Here is a 19856-nt window from a genome sequence, read left to right on the forward strand (position 1 = left end):
GTTCCAACTTGATGACAAGTAGGGAAGCAATTTATCATCTTAATGTTCTGTCAGCTCCCGCTGCCCTCAGCTTTGCCGCGGAACTGGATGCAGCACGGGGTGAGGCGGTCGTTCCGGCTATTTCAGGCAACAGTGTTGTTACCACAGCTCCTGATGTGGTTCTAGCAGTTTCATCTGCAGAAGTGGGTGGTGCTGGCTTGAGTGGTGTGGTCTGCTAAGGGCAGCAGGGTCATCCCCACTGCTCCTGGCATGGTCCGGGATGCCATGGCAGTGGTGGTGGCAGCAGCTCCCCCTACTCCTGGCATGGCACCAGCCCAGGATGCCATAAGTGGCCCTAGCCCAGCTGTCATTTCAAAAATGGTGCCTGGTGGAAGTGACCTCTCCCTTCTGTGTGAGTTGGTGACACAAGCAATTTGCACCCACCTCAGGGTGCCTGCACCTGGCATGGCCACTGCCCTTTCCAGTGCAGCAGTGATGATGCAGCGGGAAGCGGCCATGCCTCGGTACCTCTCTCCCCTCAGTGTAGGTGGCATGCTTGTGCAGGCAGCAGCCACAAACAGCGCACATGTGCCTACTGTAAACCTTGGTAGCCAGCCTGGACCCAAGTTGAGCACTGCCATGGGAGTGCCCACAGCAAGCCTCAGTGGGGATCCACTTCCCCCACTGCAAGTCGCTTCTGAATCTACAGCGGCTGGAAGCAGTGCTCCCTTCCAGAGCAGCCCTGATGATCCTGCAGCGGTGGTGAGCATTGGGGCTGCAGAGGCATCTGCAAGCCTCAGCGGAGATCCACCCCCCCCCCCCATCGCCCACAGACTCCTGCCATCTGGGTGGCAGAGGCAAAGGCTGTAGTGGCGACTGTCGCAGCAAGTACCAGTGGCAGCACAGGTCCCGTTAACCTGGCAGTGGCCAGTCCTTATCCCGAAACTGGCAGTGGTGATAGTGGCATTGGAGCTAGCTAGCAGGAGCAGGGCTCCATCTGCCTCTTGGCTTGTTGCCGATCCCACAGTGGCAAAGGGCGACAGCACAGGTCTGCTTCCTTTCATGTGTGTTCCCACTGATTTTTCAGATACGGCAGCCATGTCAAGTGGGCTACCTAGTGGCAGGGGCAAACACAAGCAACACCACACCCGTGGAACCGGGGGATGGTTCCCTCATGGTGGCGTCCCCTCCTGTCATCTTGGCGGTGGCACCAGCATGAATATATACATAGAATAGAATATACATAGAATAAACCAGGTTGGAAGAGACCTTCAAGATCACCGCGTCCAACCCATCAACCAATCAAACACCACCCAAACAACTAACCCCTGGCACCAAGCACCCCATCAAGTCTCCTCCTGAAAACCTCCAGTGATGGCGACTCCACCACCTCCCCAGGCAGCCCATTCCAATGGGCAATCACTCTTTCTGTATAGAACTTTTTCCTAACATCTAGCCTGAACCTCCCCTGGCGCAGCCTGAGACTGTGTCCTCTTGTTCTGGTACTGGCTGCCTGGGAGAAGAGACCAACATCCGTCTGTCTACAACCTCCCTTCAGGTAGTTGTAGAGAGTAATAAGGTCACCCCTGAGTCTCCTCTTCTCCAGGCTAAGCAACCCCAGCTCCCTCAGCCTCTCCTCGTAGGGCTTATGTTCCAAGCCCCTCACCAACTTTGTTGCTCTTCTCTGGACTCGTTCCAGCAAGTCAACATCCTTCCTAAACTGAGGGGCCCAGAACTGGACACAGTACTTGAGGTGCGGCCTAACCAGTGCAGTGTACAGGGGCAGAATGACCTCCCTGCTCCTGCTGGCCACACTGTTCCTGATGCAGGCCAGGATGCCATTGGCCCTCTTAGCTGCCTGGGCACACTGCAGGCTCATGTTCAGTCTACCGTCAACCAGCACCCCTAGGTCCCTCTCAGCCTGACTGCTCTCCAGCCACTCTGACCCCAGCTTGTAACTCTGCATGGGGTTGTTGTGGCCAATGTGCAGAACCCAACACTTGGATGTGTTCAATCTCATGCCATTGGACTCTGCCCATCTGCCCAGCCTGTCGAGGTCCCTCTGCAGAGCCTCTCTACCCTCCAGTAGATCAACTCCTGCCCCCAGCTTGGTGTCGTCAGCAAATTTACTGATGATGGACTCAATGTCCTCGTCCAGATCATCAATAAAGATGTTAAAGAGCATGGGGCCCAGTACTGATCCCAAGCTATGCCTCTCCTTCGAGCCAGAGAGCAATAGACTGTGCCCCCAAGCGGCTGTAGTCCCTCCATGGTACTATGTACACTTGCATGGCAATGCCTGCAAGCCACAAAGGTACCCTGATGGTACTGCACACACCCCTACCAATGAGGCAGCAATACCACTGAGTGGTCTCAGCCAAATAGCATCATTTGCAAGTAGCTCCAACCCAGCAGCAAGCCCTGCTGGTAGAGCGGTGCCAGCCTCTCCTGAGGTAATCTGTGTTGCAGCTGCTGGGGGGAAGGACAGGGCATAGAACAGAGAGATAGAGGAGTTTGATGAGGAAGAAGAGGAGGATGCAGAAGCAGAAATAGATGTAGGGTTGGTCCAAGGACGCCTATGGCAGCTAGTGGAGCAACCAATGGAGGGTATGCGTGCACAACTGCCTGTGGATGTCCCTTGTACTCAGCCAAAATGGTGGCTTGTGCCATCACCACTGGTTGGTGCAAAGGCACTGACAGTCAGTGTTGATGTACAACTCCCGTTGGGTGGCGTTCCTGCCCAGTCAGCAGCAGTTACTCCACTTGCCCAGCCAGTGGTACCCCCTCCTGTACAACCAGCAGCTCCTCCTGCTCCTCCTCCCATACCACCAGCAAGGCAGCCTATGCCTAGTAAAGACCCTAGCCATGAAGGTACCCAGTTGGTATCAGACACTCTTGCCAATGAGGCAGCGGTGTCGAGGCACAGTCCTGGCCCACCAGTGCCTGTGAGTGGCAATGACCCTGCAGTGGTTCCTCCCAAGGCAGCTTGGGATGCAGTGGTTCCTTCTGCTGGGCAACCAGTGGTGGTCCCTCCTGCTAAACCAGTTGTTCCTTCTCCTTGTCCTCTTCGTGAACCTCCTTCTGTTCAGCAAGCCATTGAGCAGGTGGATGAGAAGCTCAATGGAACAATAAAGGAGTTGGCTGGGCAGATGCATGGGGGAATTGAAAAGCTTGAGACATTTGTGTCTAAGTTGGAGAAAGATGATACTTCTTCTGAATTGATCCAGGTTTCAGCTATCAAAACCAAATGTGCTCCTAAAAGGCCAGCTCAAGCTGGGCCGTACCAGTCACAGGAGGCAGTGAAGAACCTCCTTTGTGACCAGGGTAAGAACATGAACCAGTGGCATAGTAAGCCTCTGATTTTGCAGGCACAATAAAAGAGCTGCAAGATGGCACCACCGGGAGTGGTGGACAGTCTGGCACAATTGAAGTGCAAACATACAGAGCTCTCATAAATATTTGAGCTCAGGTTATTTTGATCCCCTTGAAATATGTAGGGGTGGAATCCATAACTATAGCAGGAGTTACTGGTGGGTCTAAAAACTTGACTATGTTGCAGGCTGAAATAAGTCTGACTGGGAAAGTTTGGGAGAAAGATTATATTGTAACTGGGTCTGATGCTTTCAAAGATCCTAAGGGTTACAAATGGGTGCTTGGAATGGCAGTTGTGGAAACTGAAAGTAAAAAGCAACTGTCTCTTAAGCCTGAGCTTTCAGATGATCCTGCAGTTGTGGGACAGCATGAGGTAGAGGATGTGAAACTACCAATTGCTTCTCAAATTGTTCAGAACAAATGGCTCGACAGGTTGAAGAAGTGGAATCCATCTGTATTTCTGATGTGACAGAGGGATCTTTAATCCTCCATCTGTTGGAAGATGAGCATCTGAATGAAGCTACAGTTTGTCTTCACCTGGAGGGGTGGGACACAGTCTCAAGCTGTGCCAGGGGAGGTTTAGACTCAAGGTGAGGAAAAAGTTCTTCACCGAGCGAGTCATTCGTCATTGGAATGGGCTCCCCAGGGAGGTGGTGGAGTCACCATCCCTGGAGGTGTTCAAGGGGAGATTGGACGTGGCACTTGGTGCCATGGTCTAGTTGTGGGGTCTGTTGGGACAGGTTGGACTTGATGATCCTTGGGGTCTCTTCCAACCTTGGTTATACTGTGATACTGTGATACTGTGAGTGATTGTACTTAATTGTCTCACTCGATTGCCCCAGGGGTGGAAACACACCATCTGGACCATTTGAACTGGTCATGGACTGATCCAGACTGTACCAGAACAAAGTGAAGCTATAGACAACTCTGCAGTGAGTGGTTGTCTGTGCATTAGTGGTTTAGTGGGAGAATACTTGCCTGATATGTGGGAGGCCTGGGTTTGATTCCCAGCTGGTGCACCAACTGCAAATCTGTGCATTAATGGTTCAGTGTTAGAATTCTCGCTTGCTCTTTGAGGGACCTGGTGTTTGATTCCCAGCTGATGCACCCACTGCAAAGCGATCTCACCCTGAGTCCATGTTTCTTCTGGTCACCTGGGAAGTCCTGTTTTGTCTCATCTGATAATAAGAAAAAACTGTTTCCTGCTTCTGAGTGATCAACTGTTCTGAAGAACATTGAGATGAAGAATGTTCTGGGCCCCTCAGTTTAGGAAAGATGTTGACAGCAAAGCTGGGGAGGGGTTTGGCGCACAAGCCCTATGAGGAGAGGCTGAGGGAGCTGGGGTTGCTTAGCCTGGAGAAGAGGAGGTTCAGAGGAGACCTTATTGATGTCTACAACTACCTGAAGGGGGGTTGTAGCCAGGTAGAGGTTGGTCTCTTCTCCCGGGTGGCCAGCACCAGAACAAGAGGACACAGTCTCAGGCTGTGCCAGGGGAGGTTTAGGCTGGATATTAGGAAGAAGTTCTTCATAGAAAGAGTGATTTGCCATTGGAATGGGCTGCCCCAGGGAGGTGGTGGAGTCACCATCACTGGAAGTGTTTAGGAATAGACTTGATGGGGTGCTTGGTGCCATGGTTTAGTTGATTAGGTGGTGCTGGATGATAGGTTGGACTTGATAATCTCAAAGGTCTTTTCCAACCTGGTCTGGTCTATTCATCTCCTACTTGGACTTTGCTGTATGTAATCTAAAGAGACTTTCTTGTTTGATGATACATTTGATCCAAGAATTATGGAATAAAGGGGTGGAATGGGTTTAGACAGTATGTCTAACCATAGAAAAGGGTCCTACAGGGAAGGGTAGAGAGTCCTGGGATGGACCCAGGATATGATGAATTTTTTTGTTTGTAACATCCCATAATTTTGTTAGCTTACTCTATTTAAGCTGCCAGCAAAGCCAGATCTTCTTCTTTCTTCCCTCTCTTCTCCCAGGGAGGCACCTCTCTTATCTCCTTGTATTTTGTTTTACTACTCAATCATGGCCTAGGCGGGGGGGGTGGGGTAGTAGTGTGGGCTTATTGGGCCTCAAGAGGGAGAAATAAGTGGGGGGCAGTTCTGGTCTGGCCAGCCTGAACTGGCTGGAGGTGTTTAGGAGGAGTCTTGATAGGGTGCTTGTTTGCATTGTTTAGTTGATTAGATGATGTTGGATAATAGGTTGGACTTGATCTCGATGCTCTCAAAGGTCTCTTTCAACCTGGTCTATTGTATTCTATTGTATTCATTTGGTAACTGTCCACTAGCATTTTCCAGGGCTCAGTACTGAGGCCAGTTCTCTTTAAAATCTTTATCAGTGACCTGGATGAGGGGATTGAGGCAATCATCAGTAGGTATGTGGATGTTGCAGTTTGAGCTGGGTGCCCCCCTGGTGTGTTCACTTCCTGTGTCCAGAAGTCCAGCCCAGAGGGATGGACACAGGAAATTGTGTATTTCCTACCATAATTCTTTGCACCACTATAAGATCCAGTGCGGAGTCTAGCATGCTCTCTTTTCTTCCTCCTCCGCCAGCCGGTAACTGGGGGAGATGTCTCCTGGCTTTGGGCCTGGCTAGGCCCAAGGCCATGGGGGGATGGGCAGTCTCAGGCCTGGCCAGCTGAGACTAGCCCAGCAGAGGGAGGGGGAAGAAGGAGCCCTGAGGGTCTCGGGTGTACCCTCAGGTGGGAATGGGATGCCTCTGGGTCTGCTTTGGGATCTTTCTTTGTCACTGCGCTTTGGGTTCTCTGTAACATTCACCACTTTCTATTTAAACTTTCATCACTTTTGCAATCCGTTTGTTTGAGTGTTTTATTCCTGCCCGTGGTGGGGAGAGAGGGGGCTGCCTCAACCCAGCACATTCTTGGTAGCAGAGGATGGTTGTTGTGGGGAGGGGGTCTGCCTCTAACCCCACCACATTCTTGGCGAGCCAGGCAGGAGAGGAGTTTGCTATTGTGTGCATTCTTCAGATCGGATTGCAAAAGATAAGAGAGTTTAAATTTAGTTCTGGGCGTCGTTCTGGTTTTCTGGTAGTTGGGGCTCAAAGTGTTGTTGTTTTTGGGGCGATTGTGTGAGTTCTCGTGGATTGCCGGGGGATACTTGGTGCGTGGCCGGTGGCACGGAGCCCCTCCTGCTATTTCAAGCAGGGGTGGCTCTTAACCATCGGAATTGGGGCATCGCTTAAGAATGCGGGCCCTGCCCCTCCTCCACCTTTACTCTCTGCGGAGCGGCAGAAGCGGCGGGGGGTGAAGTGGGGGAAGGGGCAGCGGCGAGCAGATCAAAGTCGGGTCCGTTCTCGCTGCGGGGTAGGGCCAGCCGCGGCTGAGCGGGCGAGCCCGGCTCCTGACACCCAGGAAGGGCGAACGGGAACTCAGTTCGAAAACTGTTCTCAAGGGCCCTGGGGATGCGTTTATGGCTTTCGCTGGAGGAGCCGTTTGAATGCCCGAGGGGTGGAGGCGATTTTGATTCTGTACCGCGGCGGTAGAGGTGGCTGGAGCCCTGCTGTATGCTCGGGTTGCGGCGCCGGAGGGCCGGGCCGTGCGCTCGGAGCAGCGATGGCGGCTCGGGCCGTCCTACTCGGGCTGTGGCGGTGGCGGGTCCGGCCGTGCGCCTGGGTCAGCGACGGCGGCCCCGGCTGTGCACTCGGGCTGCGGCGGCTGAGGGCCGAGACGTGCGCTCGGAGCGGCGGCGGTGGCTCGGGCCGTGGACTCGGAGCGGCGGCGGGGCCGGCCCTATTCTCTTCCCCGACGTTTTCGGACGAGTTCCGAAAATGGCGCCTAGCACCTGGCTCCACCTCCCTTCTTCTCAGCAGGTTGTGGAGCAGCCCCTCCCTCTCCCGGGGTGGGGCTGTGTACTTGGAGCTGCCACATCTGCGGTACGCGAACGCCCAGTGGAGGGGCGGTGTACCTGTGGTATGCGTCTGTGGAGCCTTGGGCCGCGGCTGAAAGCGGTCAGCACTGGGCTTGGGACAGGTCCATGCAGTGTTGAGAGAGGCTCAGCGTGCTGTTTTCCTGGAGGGGTGGAGAAGCAGCAGAACCTGATTGTTCTGACTGGCTTGCCCCAGGGGTGGAAATATGCCGCTGAGTGGATAGAGATGGGAATGAAGGTTTGGTTGAGAGGTTGTGAGGTTCTTTCCAGGTGACCAGGATGTCCAACGCATCCATGAAGAGCTTGCACCGCAGAAGAGAGAACTCTGCATCGTGGGAGGTTCCGTTAGAAGATTTCTGACTTGATGATGTGTTTAGGTGCAAAGATTATGGTATGAAATAAGGGGTGGCGTGTTGCAGTTTGAGCTGGGTGCCCCCCTGGTGTGTTCACTTCCTGCGTCCAGAAGTCCAGCCCAGAGGGATTGACACAGGAAATTGTATTTCCTACCATAATTCTTTGCACCACTATAAGATCCAGTGCGGGGTCTAGCACGCTCTCTTTTCTTCCTCCTCCGCCAGCCGGTAACTGGGGGAGATGTCTCCTGGCTTTGGGCCTGGCTAGGCCCAAGGCCATGGGGGGATGGGCAGTCTCAGGCCTGGCCAGCTGAGACTAGCCCAGCAGAGGGAGGGGGAAGAAGGAGCCCTGAGGGTCTCGGGTGTACCCTCAGGTGGGAATGGGATGCCTCTGGGTCTGCTTTGGGATCTTTCTTTGTCACTGCGCTTTGGGTTCTCTGTAACATTCACCACTTTCTATTTAAACTTTCATCACTTTTGCAATCCGTTTGTTTGAGTGTTTTATTCCTGCCCGTGGTGGGGAGAGAGGGGGCTGCCTCAACCCAGCACAGTGGATGACACCCAGTTGCATGGAGTGTTGATCTGCTTGAGGATAGGAGAGCTTTATAGAGGGATCTGGAATGGCTGGATCAATAGGCCAAGACCAGTGGGATGAGGTTCAACAAAGCCAAGTGCTGTGTCCTGCACTTGGATCACAACAACCTCTTGCAACATTCCAGGCTTGGGGCTGAGTGGCTGTAAGGCTGCCTGTTGGAAAAGGACCTGAGGGTGTTGGTTGATAGCTGGATGAAGATGAGCCAGCAGTGTGGCCAGGTGGCCAAGAAGGCCAACACTTCCTCACTCCCTGAAAGTAGGTTAAAGTGGGAATCAATATCTTTTCCCAGGTAACAAGCAACATGATGAGAGGAAAGGGTCTCAAGTTGCACCAGAGGAGGTTTAGGTTGGATATTAGAAACAGCTTCTTCACTGGAAGGGTTATCAAGCACTGGAACAAACTTGCCAGGGAGGTGGCAGAATCACCATCCCTGGTGTCCTGGAAGGGCAAATAAGCCCAAAAATGTCCCAACAAGTCAAAACTCAACCCCCCTCTTCTCCCCCTCCCTCTGGAGTTGAGATTTTCCACACGAAACAGACAAAAGGTCAGGCACCTGTATGTCTAGGTAAACAAGGACATGTTTGGACATGTCCTTATCTGTTGTAAACAATCACACACCGGACCCATGCTTGCTTATGCTAAGGCTTATGCACTTACTGGATTTGGTCAAACTCAGTACTATAGGTTAAACCAGTCTGTTTATTTCTTTTGCTCTTGGCCAACATGTTTCTTGGGAAATGTTAAATACAAGCTGAGATGGTGAACAAATCACCCTTGTATACCAAGAAGCCCTAGTTGTTGCTAAAGATGCTGCAAAACCAGAACTACACCATAGCTGAAGCCTAGTCAGTGGAAGCTGTTTGTATTTACGACAGCCTTAGCATGAACAGCCCCACTGGCAAGCAGAAGCTGCATTGCCAAGCAGAGAAGGAAAAGCCTGGGAGAGCCGAGCGCCCCATGTGAAAGACTAAAGCTTGTCTCTCCTGGTATGACTCAACAAAGATAAAATCACCTTTGCTGCTTGCCCAGACAATAGCTGATGTGTATTGGGCAGAGCCAGTGGAACAACTCTTGGGAAGGTGCAAGGATAACATTGCTCACTGGACCACAGCTGGCCTGACAACAATGGACCAAAGCCACCTTCGGGAATATGCATAAGACAAGATAATCTCCACCCTTCAGATACCCTGGAAAGGGAGAATGGTGAGACAATGGATTCACCACCTGGCCCCTGATTTCCTGGGTGACAATACTTGGACACATACCTAAGGACTAAAAACTGTATAAAAGACTTGAGCAACTACTGGCTCAGTAGAACCAAAAACATAGAAGGAAAACACAGATGAAGAAAAACACAGGAGAAGGACAATGCTGCTGAGAAGGAAAACACGAGAGAAGGAGAAGCCTGGGGCAATGCTGCTCTGAAGAAAAACAGAAAGAAAAAATGACAGAGACATCACCATGGAGCCTGGAAGAAGCAGAACCCTCTCTCCGTGTCCTAAGTTCCGCCTGCTGCAACTCATGGAGCTGAAGAGGCTGCCCAGAGGACCACATCTCTTCTACAGCCAAAGCCTCAGCACCCTTTCTCTACAGACCCAACATCTCCTGCAGCACCTTTCCTCCACAGATTCCAACTGTCTTGGGGGGTGAAGGCTGTGGTAAAATAATTTCTTTCCTCTTCTCTCTCTCACTCTCTATTTTCTCTTTCTCCCCTTCTGATCCATCCACTTTATTTATGTAATAAATAGTCTAGCTGTTGATATTTTGGCCTTGTTTGTGCCTCTAATTTCACATCACAGGAATATTCAAAAGAACTGAATCTCTTTCCCTCTCCGGACCAAGACACCCCGGGAGAGCTGAGTGCCCCAGGAGAATTGTACCACAGCAGCTTGCAGCTCTGTGAATCAAGACCTCACCAGCCTGCAAGTCTGGAAAACTCCCAAGAGCTAAGTGCCGGAGCCCAAAACCATCTGCCTGAGAGCGGAAGAGATGCCGCCACGAAAACTGTGGCAAGACTGGTCTGAGAAACCATGAGAAAGCCGATCTGGCAAGCAGCACCAGTCACCTTGCTGAACTGGGAAATGCGCATGCCCTGTGAGCACCCAAATGCTGAGAGGCTGCCAAGTTGCAGCAGAAAGCCTAGCCAGTGAATCATACTGACTGCCATGCTATGAAAGAAACTGACGTACCCTGTGAAAGCATGCTGTTGGCTCCAAACTGGGAGCTCCCTTCTGCAAACCGTGTGTTGCAGTTTGAGCTGGGTGCCCCCTGATGGATTCACTTGCTGTGTCCAGAAGTCCAGCCCAGGGGGTTGGACACAGGAAATTGTGTGTATTTCCTACCATAATTCTTTGCACCACTATAAGATCCAGTGCGGGGTCTAGCACTTTCTCTTTTCTTCCTCCTCCGTCAGCCGGTAACTGGGGGAGATGTCTGCTGGCTTTGGGCCTGGCTAGGCCCAAGGCCACAGGGGGATGGGCAGTCTCAGGCCTGGCCAGCTGAGACTGCCCTAGCAGAGGGAGGGGGAAGAAGGAGCCCTGGGGGTCGTGGGTGTACCCTCAGGTGGGAATGGGATGTCTCTGGGTTTCCTTTGAGATCTTTCTTTGTCACTGCACTTTGGGTTTTCTGTAAACATTCACTGCTTTCTATTTAAACTTTCATCACTTTTGCAATCCGTTTGTCTGAGTGTTTTATTCCTGCCAGTGGTGGGGAGAGGGGGCTGCCTCAACCCAGCACACCATGATAGCATCAAGCCACAGCAGCCCCGGGTGCCTGAATACCAGCTGCTGCCACATGAGCCAAAGCTGCTCTCCTGAGAACCCCCTCCTACAGAAAGGAACTACTGTTAAGCCGCAGCGAAGTGCCGCCCCGTGAGACTAGTGCTGGAGTGTGCGAGAGAAACCATGCCAGCTATAGCTGAGCCCTTGGAAAAGCCCAAGAGGACCTGAGAGAAGTCACCATAGTGACCCACTAACCATGGCAGCTTTGAGAGAAGTGCACCGTGAACTAGGAAAGTCCTGAGAGCCAACTACAGCCTGAGAGCTGGGGAAAAGCCACTTTGCCCCTTCCCCATCTCTACACCAAGGTAAGACTGCTGGAAAGTAAACCTGCAAACTCTGGAAAGTTTTACTCTGGCAAGCTTACCACGTGGCACAGGCTCAAGGCAAGGAGAAAGTTCTTCACCGAGAGAGTCATTAGCTATTGGAATTGGATGCCCAGAATACATAGAATAGAATACATAGACTACATAGAATAAACCAGGTTGGAAGAGACCTTCAAGATCATCGCGTCCAACCCATCAACCAATCCAACACCACCCAAACAACTAACCCACGGCACCAAGCACCCCATCAAGTCTTCTCCTGAAAACCTCCAATGATGGCGACTCCACCACCTCCCCAGGCAGCCCATTCCAATGGGCAATCACTCTTTCTGTATAGAACTTTTTCCTAACATCTAGCCTGAACCTCCACTGGCGCAGCCTGAGACTGTGTCCTCTTGTTCTGGTACTGGCCGCCTGGGAGAAGAGACCAACATCCGTCTGTCTACAACCTCCCTTCAGGTAGTTGTAGAGAGTAATAAGGTCACCCCTGAGTCTCCTCTTCTCCAGGCTAAGCAACCCCAGCTCCCTCAGCCTCTCCTCGTAGGGCTTATGTTCCAAATCCCTCACCAACTTTGTTGCTCTTCTCTGGACACACTCCAGCAAGTCAACATCCTTCCTAAACTGAGGGGCCCAGAACTGGACACAGTACTCGAGGTGCGGCCTAACCAGTGCAGTGTACAGGGGCAGAATGACCTCCCTGCTCCTGCTGGCCACACTGTTCCTGATGCAGGCCAGGATGCCACTGGCCCTCTGAGCTGCCTGGCCACACTGCAGGCTCATGTTCAGTCTACCATCGACCAGCACCCCCCGGTCCCTCTCAGCCTGACTGCTCTCCAGCCACTCTGACCCCAGCCTGTAGCTCTGCATGGGGTTGTTGTGGCCAATGTGCAGAACCCGGCACTTGGATGTGTTAAATCTCATGCCGTTGGATTCTGCCCATCTGCCCAGCCTGTCGAGGTCCCTCTGCAGAGCCTCTCTGCCCTCCAGCAGATCAACTCCTGCCCCCAGCTTGGTGTCGTCAGCAAATTTACTGATGATGGACTCGATGCCCTCGTCCAGATCATCAATAAAGATGTTAAAGAGCATGGGGCCCAGCACTGATCCCTGGGGCACACCACTAGTGACTGGCTGCCAGCTGGATGTGGCACCGTTCACAACCACTCTCTGGGCTCGGCCCTCCAGCCAGTTCCTAACCCATCGCAGTGTGCTCCCATCTATGCCATGGGCTGACAGCTTGGCCAGGAGTTTGCTATGGGGAACGGTGTCAAAGGCCTTGCTGAGGTCCAGGTAGACTACATCCACAGGCCTCCCCGCATCCACCAGGCGGGTCACCTGATCATAGAAGGAGATCAGGTTGGTTAGGCAGGACCTGCCCTTCCTAAATCCATGCTGGCTGGGCCTGAGCCCTTGGCCATCCTCTAAGTGTTGTGTGATTGCACTCAGGATGACCTGTTCCATAATCTTTCCTGGCACTGAGGTCAGGCTGACAGGCCTGTAATTCCCTGGCTCATCCAACCGGCCCTTCTTGTGGATGGGCACCACGTTGGCCAGCTTCCAGTCATCTGGGATGTCTCCAGTGAGCCAGGACTGATGAAAAAGGATGGAGAGTGGCTTGGCCAGCTCATCTGCCAGCTCTCTCAGTACCCTAGGATGGATCCCATCTGGTCCCATGGACTTGTGGGGGTCTAAGCTGCTGAGGAGAGCTCCTATCACTTGCTCATGGAACACAGGGAAACTATGCAGCTCCCTGGCTCCTTCTGCCAGCTCTGCAGGCCAGTTGTCTGGTAGACATTTTTTCCCGCTTGTAAAAATTGAGGTAAAGAAGGTGTTAAGTACCTCTGCCTTTTCCTCATCCTGTGATACAACATTTCCCTCCATGTCAACCAAGGAGTGGAGGTTGTCCCTGCCCTTCCTCTTGCTATTAATATATTTATAGAAGGACTTTTTGTTGTCCTTCACATCAGAGGCCAGTTTGAGTTCCAAATGTGCTTTTGCCTCCCTAATTTTCCTCCTACATGCCCTAGCAACATCTTTAAACATTTTATGGGTTGCCTCACCTTTCTTCCAAAGATGATACACCCTCTTTTTTTCCCTTAGTTCTATTAAAAGTTCATTACTCAACCAGGCTGGCCGTCTGCCCCGGCGGCTCCTCTTCCGGCACATTGGCACAGCCTGCTCCTGAGCCTTCATCAGTTCTTTCTTGAAGTAGGTCCAGCCCTCCTGGACCCCTTTATTTTTAAGGGCTTTCTCCCAAGGAACCCTCTGAATTAGTTCCTTGAGCAACCTGATGTCCGCCCTCCGGAAGTCCAGAGTGGAGGTCTTCTTGCTGCCCCTCTGAGTATGACCAAATACCAAAAATTCAATTCTCTCGTGGTCGCTGGCCCCTAAACAGCCTCCGACCACCACATCACCCACCAGCCCTTCCCTGTTGGTGAAGAGGAGGTCAAGCATAGCCTTGCCCCTGGTAGGCTCACGCAGCACCTGGGATAAGAAGCTTTCCTCCATGCATTCTAAGAACCTCCTAGACTGTCTCCTCTCTGCTGTGTTGAGATCCCAGCAGATGTCAGGCAGGTTGAAGTAGCCCATAAGGACAAGGTCAGGAGATCTTTAGACAGCCTTAAGCTGTCTATAGAATGCTTCGTCGACATCATCCTCCTGGTTGGGTGGTCTATAACAGACTCCAACCAGGATGTCTGCCCTACCGGTCTTCCCTCTAATTCTTGCCCACAAGCATTCAACCTGATCGTCCCTAATCTCTAGTTCAATGGCATCTAGTGCCTCCCTGATGTACAGGGCCACCCCTCCACCCCTTCTTCCTTGCCTGTCTCTCCTGAAGAGCCTGTAGCCATCAATTGCAGCACTCCAGTCATGTGAGCTATCCCACCACGTCTCTGTGATGGCAACTACATCATAACTTTCCTGCTGCAACAAGGCTTCCAGCTCCTCTTGTTTGTTTCCCATGCTTCGTGCATTAGTGTACATGCACCTCAGCTGGGCTGCTGGTTTGGCCTCTGACCCTAGCTTACTGCCCCCAGACTCTTGCCTGAGGGGACTAGTTTCAGCCCCTTCCCCCTTCGAAACTGGTTTAAAGCCCTGTCAATGAGAGCTGCCAGTTCCCTCCGCAGAATCTTTTTAACTTTGGGGGACAGGCCATTCTCATATACTGTGATCTTTCCCCTTCTTTGGGACAGATGTACTCCATCTGTTGCCAGGTGGCCTGGTGCAGTAGAAAGTTTACCAAGATCAAAAAACCCAAAATTCTTTTGTCTGCACCAGCCTCTAAGCCACTTGTTGATTATGGCTGCTGTCCTGTTCCTTGTGGTATTCCCTCCTGCAACTAAGGGTATTGAGGAAAAAATTATTTGAGCACCTGACCCCTCAACCAGATCTCCCAGGGCCCTGAAATCATTTTTGATAGCCCTAGGGGTTATGATTACAACATCATCATTCCCTATCTGCATAAGTAGCAAAGGATAATAGTCAGAAGGCTGTACCAGCCTGGGCAGCCTTCTGGTAACATCATTAATTTGGGCTCCAGGGAGACAACAGAGTTCCCTATGAGATGGGTCTGGCCGACAAATGGGGCCCTCCATTCCCCTCAGAATTGAATCACCAATAACAATTACCCTCCTCTTTTTTTTGAGGGAGCCGGTCCTGATGCCAGGGGAGGGTTGTTTAACCTTAGGCTGCTTTGCCTTAGGACATTTAACCTTCACAGTATCACAGTATCACAGTAACTAAGGTTGGAAGAGACCCCAAGGATCATCAAGTCCAACCTGTTCCAACAGACCTCACAACTAGACCATGGCACCAAGTGCCACGTCCAATCTCCCCTTGAACACCTCCAGGGACGGTGACTCCACCACCTCCCTGGGTAGCCCATTCCAATGACGAATGACTCGCTCAGTGAAGAACTTCTTCCTCACCACGAGTCTAAACCTCCCCTGGCACAGCTTGAGACTGTGTCCTCTTGTTCTGGTGCTGGTTGCCTGGGAGAAGAGACCAACCCCCTCCTGTCTACAACCACCTTTCAGGTAGTTGTAGAGGGCAATGAGGTCACCTCTGATCCTTCTCTTCTCCAGGCTAAACAATCCCAGCTCCCTCAGCCTCTCTTCATAGGGCTTGTACTCAAGGCCTCTCACCAGCCTTGTTGCCCTTCTCTGGACACATTCAAGTGTCTCGATGTCCTTCCTAAACTGAGGGGCCCAGAACTGGACACAGTACTCAAGGTGTGGCCTAACCAATGCAGAGTACAGGGGCACAATGACCTCCCTGCTCCTGCTGGCCACACTATTCCTAATACAGGCCAGGATGCCATTGGCCCTCTTGGCCACCTGGGCACACTGCTGGCTCATGTTTAGGCGGCTGTCAATCAGCACCCCCACATCCCTCTCTGTTTGGCAGCTCTCCAGCCACTCTGACCCCAGCCTGTAGGTCTGCATGGGGTTGCCGTGGCCAAAGTGCAGCACCCGGCACTTGGACTTGTTAAATGCCATCCCATTGGACTCTGCCCATCTGTCCAGTCGGTCAAGGTCCCTCTGCAGAGCCTTTCTACCCTCTAACTGACTAACATCTGTTCCCAACTTGGTGTCATCTGCAAACTTGCTGATGACTGACTCAACCCCCTCATCCAGATCATCAATGAAGATGTTAAAGAGGATGGGGCCCAGCACTGATCCCTGGGGGACGCCACTGGTGACTTGCCGCCAGCCGGATGTGGCACCATTCACCACCACTCTCTGGGCTCGGCCCTCCAGCCAGTTCCTAACCCAGCACAGAGTGTTGTGTAATGGGTTGGGGCAGATCCCCTCCCCACCACAGGCAGAAATAACGACTCAGACAAACGGATTGCAAAAGTGATGAAAGTTTGAATAGAAAGCAGTGTATGTTACAGAAAACCCAAAGCGCAGTGACAAAGAAAGATCCCATCCCCACCTGAGGGTGCATCCAAAACCCCCAGGGCTCCTTCTTCCCCCTCCCTCTGCTGGGCTAGTCTCAGCTGGCCAGGCCTGAGACTGCCCATCCCCCTGTGGCCTTGGGCCCAGTCAGGCCCATGGCCGGGAGATCTCTCCCCCAGTTACCAAGTCTCGGAGAGGGAAGGAAAGAGAGAGTGCCAGACTCCGCACTGGATCTTATAGTGGTGCAAAGAATTATGGTAGGAAATACACAATTTCCTGTGTCCATCCCTCTGGGCTGGACTTCTGGACACAGGAAGTGAATGCACCAGGGGGGCACCCAGCTCAAACTACAACATGTTGCAGTCCAAACCACGAGCTGACAGCTTAGCCAGCAGTTTACTGTGGGGGACGGTGTCAAAGGCCTTGCTGAAGTCCAGGTAGACCACATCCACAGGCCTCCCCACGTCCACCAGACGGGTCACCTGATCATAGAAGGAGATCAGGTTGGAGAGGCAGGACCTGCCCTTCCTAAATCCATGTTGGCTGGACCTGAGCCCTTGGCCATCCTTCAGGTGCGCAGTTATTGCCGCCAGGATAATCTGTTCCATCACTTTCCCTGGCCCTGAGGTCAGGCTGACTGGTCTGTAGTTTCCAGGTTCCTCCATCCGTCCCTTCTTGTGGATGGGGACCACATTGGCCAGTTTCCAGTCATCTGGGACCTCTCCAGTGAGCCAGGACTGGAGGAAAATGATGGAGAGCGGCTTGGCCAGCTTATATGCCAGCTCTCTTAGCACCCTAGGATGGATCCCATCCGGTCCCATGGACTTGTGGGTGTCCAAGTGGCTCAGCAGGTCCCGGACTAATTCCTCATGGATTTCTGGGGCATTACACTGCTCCCCGACCCTATTACCCAGCTCAGGAGTCCACTCATCCTGGACTCCTACCTTGCTGCTAAACATCAAGGCAAAGAAGGCGTTCAAGACCTCAGCCTTTTCCTCATCTTTGGTCACCGTGTTCCCCTCCAGGTCCAGTAAGGAGTGGAGGTTCTTCTTGCCCTTCTTTTTAGCGTTGATATATTTGTAAAATTGCTTTTTATTATCTTTCACAGAGGTGTTCAGCTTCAGTTCCAACTGGGCCTTTGCCTCTCTAATTTTATTCCTACATAATCTAACCACTTCCTTAAACATACCTCGAGAAGCCTTCCCCTCCTTCCAAAGGTGATACAGCCTCTTTTTTTCCCTTAAATCCTTCAGGAGCTGCTTGCTCATCCAGGCCGGTCGCCTTCCCTGCCGGCTCATCTTTCGGCACATGGGGACCGCCAGTTCCTGTGCCTTCAAGAGCTCCTGTTTGAAGTAGGTCCAACCCTCCTGGACCCCTCGGTTCATGAGGGTTGGTACCCAGGGAACTTTACAAATAAGTTTCTTAAAGAGGCTGAAGTTTGCCCTCTGGAAGTCCAACCTTAGGTTGTTTACCCTTAGGCTCTTTAGCCTCAGGGAGAACCCCAGATGGTGTGTCCTCTGGCAACAGGACCACCTCACCCTCGATCTCCAGTGCCCCATACCTGTTTTTCAAGAGCAGCGGGGAAGGTGTGGGAAGGCAAGGAGGTTTAACCTTGTGTCTTTTGAGAGGAACCTGTGTCCATTCCCCTCTGCTTTTTGGGTAACCAGCCTCTGCTGTGGGAGCCTGCAGAGCCTGCTTACTCTTGTTCATATCTTTCCCCCTCTGGTTTATCTCTTTCCTCTTCTGGTTCATCTCTTCCCTACATTCCCTTACACTTTTAAGACTAGCAACCTCATCCTTTAGTCTGGCCACCAGGTTAAGTAGGTAGTCAATATGCTCACACCTTTTGCAAGAGTTACCCCTACTACTCTGCATCTCAAGAGCCAGGCTCCAGCACTCTCTACAGCCAGATGCCTGGACAGCTACCTGCTTGTGTTCTTCCTCAGTCTGGGTTGACACTGACTTTTTTAGGGAGGTTTTGCTACGAGTTACAACCATGATTGTCCTTGACCACAGCACCCACTAGAAAAAGAAAAAGAAAAGAAAAAAAAAAAAAGTAGCGAAACCGTGACAATACGGGCTGCCCGACGAATGGACCCCTCGTGTGCGGCAGCAAACCGCGTTTAAATCAGCCGGGGGTGTCGTAGTGATCACGAGCCCAGCGGCGCAAAGAGACTATTCCCGCCAACCTCGCGGCGTGTTCAACGGACGTTCTCAGCTCCAGCGACCCCCGCTGCCCCAACAGGAGAGAATCGGACGGTCCCCGGTGGCTGCAGGTCCCGGTGCGGTCCCGGCTCGGCTTCCCAACGAATGGACCCAGGGACCCAGGGAGGTGGTGGAGTCACCATCCCTGGAGGTGTTCAAGAGGGGATTGTATGTGGCACTTGGTGCCATGGTTTAGTCATGAGGTCTGTGGTGACAGGTTGGACTTGATGATCTTTGAGGTCTCTTCCAACCTTGGTGATTCTGTGATCTTTGCTTTGTTTAAATGCGTGCAGTGTGTACCGTATTCTTAGGATTATAGTTGCAGCCCCAGTAAACTCCATAAAATTCAGCTCTGTGAGTAATCAGCATTTGCCTATAATGTCTCTTTGTAAGACGTTCTTTTGCCATCTGCCTTGTGTTATGGTTTTTAATATTTAAAAATTGGTGGACTAATTAATTAAAAAATAATAATTTCATTAATAAAAAATCCCACAGAAAATATTAATGAAACGTATTTATTGATTTGAAATATTTGATTGTGGAAAGCTATCTCACAATCAGGAACATTTAACAATTTAAACAATATTAGCAAAACCCAGAAACAACAAACAGTAATTTAAACTGTAAAGAAAAACAACTTCGGCAACATGCCGGCTTTGCCCACAAAGGGGAACTCTAAAACTCACCCAATAGAGTGACTAGGACAACAGAACCTTTTAACAGATGATCATAAAAATTAGATTTGCTGGGTTACTCACTGCAAATCAGTTTAGTCCAGTATATTTGGTTACTTCATTTGTAATCCCAAGAATATGGGACACATTTGAATTTGTGCTGAATGGCGGTGGCATCTGCACTTGGATGCTGCTATGCTGGGGAGAAGATTCTCTGTGAAGGATGCGTCCCTGGCATGATGTAGGCAGGCAGATGATGCACATGACTGGGCGGGCTGTGATTTGGGGTATCTTCAGTGCTCAGGCTTTTGAGCAGCTCTGAGCTTGGCAGCTTTTGTAACTTTGCCTTCTATGGATGGGTTCTTTAGCTGCAACCTCCTGTCCTGAATGGCTCTGAGTCAGACAATGAGCCAGGTGGGTGTGCCTTTGGCCACGTTTGAAAAGGTGGTTTTCTATAGGTTGCAATACCAGGGTTTCACCCCTAGATCTGTGGTGCTACTGGCCATTATTGCCTCGGGAACATCTATAAGTACCAGCCCAAAGAGCCAGAGGGTTTTCTTGCACTTGTCCACCCTCTGGAAGGAAGCACGAGCTTCGCCTGGAAGCTGAACTGTGTTTCAGTTTTGCCCAGACAGGACAACAAAGACCCCTCGCTGCTTCAGCGTTGTAAAGCCCAGCGGACAAACACGCGTCTTGCCGGGCCGAGAGGTGAAACCCCAGAGGAGCTGAGTCCCCGGGACAGTTTCGTTTGACTGGAGCAAGGAGCGAGCGCTGCTACAAAGGA

The 19856-nt window shown here is 51.8% G+C and overlaps 1 protein-coding gene and 1 non-coding gene across 2 annotated transcripts in view; both read left to right on the forward strand.

The window, feature by feature from the left end:
* LOC104300432 (RNA-binding E3 ubiquitin-protein ligase MEX3C) overlaps positions 1-19856 on the forward strand; it is a 108927-nt gene that overhangs the window by 15053 nt on the left and 74018 nt on the right. The window lies entirely within an intron of this gene.
* TRNAI-GAU (transfer RNA isoleucine (anticodon GAU)) lies at positions 4300-4370 on the forward strand. The gene has a single exon. It is a non-coding gene; the product is annotated as a tRNA-Ile (tRNA).

The sequence above is a fragment of the Dryobates pubescens genome, chromosome W (genome assembly GCF_014839835.1).
Source record: "Dryobates pubescens isolate bDryPub1 chromosome W, bDryPub1.pri, whole genome shotgun sequence".
Lineage (NCBI taxonomy): Eukaryota > Metazoa > Chordata > Aves > Piciformes > Picidae > Dryobates > Dryobates pubescens.